At 30.5% G+C, this 3,612-nt stretch overlaps 1 long non-coding RNA gene across 1 annotated transcript; it reads left to right on the top strand.

Moving 5' to 3' along the window:
* The first annotated feature begins 2,097 nt into the window (after positions 1–2,097).
* LOC121230465 (uncharacterized) lies at positions 2,098–2,708 on the top strand. The gene is made up of 2 exons (XR_005928526.1): positions 2,098–2,148; positions 2,527–2,708. It is a non-coding gene; the product is annotated as an uncharacterized lncRNA (long non-coding RNA).
* The last annotated feature ends 904 nt before the right edge of the window (positions 2,709–3,612 follow it).

The following is a 3,612-nucleotide window of genomic DNA, read 5'->3' as shown; positions in this document are numbered from 1 at the left end:
TTAGTGGCCGGCCATGATGAAGTGATATATAAAAATATGTATTAATTATTAGTTAATGGCTTTATATGTTATAGTATAGATGAATAAAATGAAAAGAATAATAGAAAGAATGGGAAGAAAACAAAGTCTTAACTTTGTTCTTCTTAGCCGAACCAAAAGGGAGAAAAAGGGGAGCAAACATTCGGCCATTTGAAACCTAAGGAAGGTTAGTAAATCAAGTTAGATTTTTGAAATTCTATTTTGTTTTAGGTTACTCATCATGCTACTTACTTAGCCCATGCCAAAACTTTGAATTTGGATGGTTGAATTGAACATTTGGTTATGGTAGATAAGGAAGGAATTTGATTTCTATCTTTAAGTTTTGATGAAGAAATTGTTGATGAAAGAAGTTGATCTTGTTAAAAACTATAATTTCTAATACTCATATGTGTAATAGCCGAACATAGACTTTGCTTAATGTCTTGAACAAATGTCGATTAGGTGTTTTGAAATGGATAAATTAGGTGCTTGATTTCCTAAAGGTTCGGCATAGTACATGATATTTTTGTTAGTATGATTTCGAAGAATTTGAGTAATGTTATGTATAAGTAAAATTATTAGGTACGGTCTTGGCGGTATATATGTACAATTGATCTATTTAGCTAATAATATCTTGGGTGATAAATAATTAAATAATATGTATACAAAGAATATGTGAAAGAGTGAATTGGCAATAATCTCTTTAGGACAGAAGCAGTAAAGTGATTTTGGAAAAATCACTATAAATTGTGGGAGTTGAGTTAGAAGCTGAATAAATTATGTAATTAAATCTTGATGAGTCTAGTTTCTTATAAAAGAAACTATAAAAGCAAAAGAATTTCTGATAATGAGATAATTGAAGTAATGTGGGACAGAGTCAAAATGACTTCTAGATCCCTATTCTATTTTTATAAAATCACTATAAAACGTATAAAAATATTCAAATGATGAAATTTATATGCTTAGACTCCTTAATGAGTATAGTTTCAAATGAAATAAACAAGGACATGTTTTGAATTCTGTACAATGAGAAATTTATTTTGTAGTGAAGAGTGGTCAGATTAGTCAAACAGTGAAACAAGGGAAACTTTAAGAAAAATCTGGTATTGATTGGCCAAACTAAAAATTCTGAAAATTTTATGGATAAAAGATATATAAGTCTATTTTCAGGGAAATTTTACAGAAATTGATTTGGAGTTTCGTAGCTCCAGTTATAAATAATTTAGTGACTATTGCTCAGGAAGACAGCTTATTGTGAATTTGTGATTATGAGGTAATCATTGATAAAAATTTGTTAAGGAGTTGCTTAATGTTTTCTTATAAGCTTACTATAATCTGCATGTGTGAAAGTCGAATATATATTTATTATATTCTGAAAATAATATTTGAATAGTCGATTGATGATTAGTTTAAAATTTGTTGAATTAAAGCTCAAGAGCATAGGGGGCAATTTCGAATAAGGGAAAAGAGAAAGCAATCGAGTAGCCTATCCGCAGTTGTTTAAATAAATCCAAGGTAAGTCTTTGAGTAATGGAACTTAGCTTATGATTTGATTAAACAATGTTATATATTTATATATATAGCACAATAAATAAATTGTGACCTGATGGTTTCTCTTGATTTAAATATTGAAATAAATGGGTAGTGCATCGGCTTGTAGTCGAATGGTTATAGAAAATCATGTAGAGTAGCGAAACGGAATCGTGTTATTTGTATGAGCTGTTGAGCCGAAAATGGAATGATGGATAATTATGTTGTGTTTGTGATCTAATAATGTAAATAAATTGTTAATGATTTATAATATAAATATATTTTGTGCATGACAATTGAGGATTATATCCGGGTTAAGTCCCGAAGGCATTCATGCTGGTTGTTATTTCCGGGTTAAGTCCCGAAGGCATTCATGCTGGTTGTTATTCCCGGGTTAAGTCCCGAAGGCATTCGTGCTGGTTGTTATTTCTGGGTTAAGTCCCGAAGGCATTCATGCTGGTTGCTATTTCCGAGTTAAGTCCCGAAGGCATTTGTGCTGGTTGTTACATCCGGGCTAAATCCCGAAGGTAATTGGGTTGGAAGTGTGCGATCTTGTCGTAATAATTTCTATTGATGGGTTTACAACCCTAAGATGATCAGGTATGCATCGTATATACATTGAAATTAAGTTAAGATTGACTATGAGCATGTAAGTATATGGGTTGAAGTGTGAAGTAACATAAGTATGTGATTTTTGCATATTTGCATTTATTTAGCCTTGTAATCGAATTAGATGTATTCGGCATAATTATGAGGTTAGTTGGGTAAAAAGAAATTATCTACATACGAATTCGTGTTTAAGGAAAAATTTAAGATGACATGTATGAACAATAGGGGTATATTTAATCATGACTACATTTAGTCAGATAGATGATGAGCCTTATGAATGCTATGCTTTAGTTATAAATGATTTCATTACTTAAGACTTTCTAAGCATCGAAATGCTTACTCTTTTTGCCTTCATTCCCTGTTTTATAGATTTTGTTCGTGAACTATCGGACTCGGGAGATCCAAAGTCGAAGTCCTCCACACTATCTAAACCTTTTGGTACTCTTGTAAATGAACCTTGATAATGGCATGTATAGGATTGACTTTTGATGTTAATTACGTATCTTTTTGGAGATGTATATATGTATAGCCATGCGAAAATGGCTTGTTAAGTTATTATATGCGCTCCACAAAATTAATGTGTATGTGTGGATGATAATCGATTAATGTTTTAAATGTTTTGATGTGAATTAAACTTAGGAATGAATTAAGGTACTATTTAAATTGAGAAGATTGCTTTGCATAGTGTATAAACGAAATTCGAATTCAATGGTATGCTATTGGAAATTACTTAAGTATTGTCAAATGATTTTCGTACTTATTTGGTAATATTCCTTACCCCTCCGGCGACGGATACGGGTTAGGGGTGTTACATTAAATCAAATATTCAATCAAATTCATCCAAAAACACACAAATGAACAAATTACACTTTTACCCCTGATATTTCACATTTTTCACTATTTAGTCCCCATTGCACAAAACACAAAATATGCAAAATCTCACAACAACATACCTAGGCCAAATCTTCCTTATATTCATACTAGTCCATATATTTCATTTATCCCACATTTTAGTCCCTCAATTTATTATTTTAGCAATTTAGTTCTAATTACTCAAAATCATCAAAAATTCCAATACAAAACATGTTAATCTAAAATATATCTTTCATATTTCATCATCAAACAACAAAAATCACAAGCTTTCATCAATGACCTAACTCAAAATATTCATCAAAATAAAAATTCAAGCATGGGTCGGATAATATTTGAAGCAACAATCTCAAAAATGTAAAAATTATCAAAAACCGAAGTAAGAACATACCTTGATTTAGCTTGAGAAGTAGCCGAATGCCTAACTCTTTTCTTTTCTTTTCTTTTTTTGGTATTTTCGGTTCTTAAAGATGAATACTAATATGGTTTCTTTATTATATGTTTTATAATATATTAACTAAACAATTACTTTACCGATTTGACCTTACAAGTAAAATATACAACCATTATCATGCATGGTTATAA

This window comes from Gossypium hirsutum, chromosome A06 (genome assembly GCF_007990345.1).
Source record: "Gossypium hirsutum isolate 1008001.06 chromosome A06, Gossypium_hirsutum_v2.1, whole genome shotgun sequence".
In the NCBI taxonomy this organism is placed as follows: domain Eukaryota; kingdom Viridiplantae; phylum Streptophyta; class Magnoliopsida; order Malvales; family Malvaceae; genus Gossypium; species Gossypium hirsutum.
The sequence above is the reverse complement of the archived record's forward strand: the minus strand, read 5'-3'. Positions and strand labels throughout refer to the sequence as shown.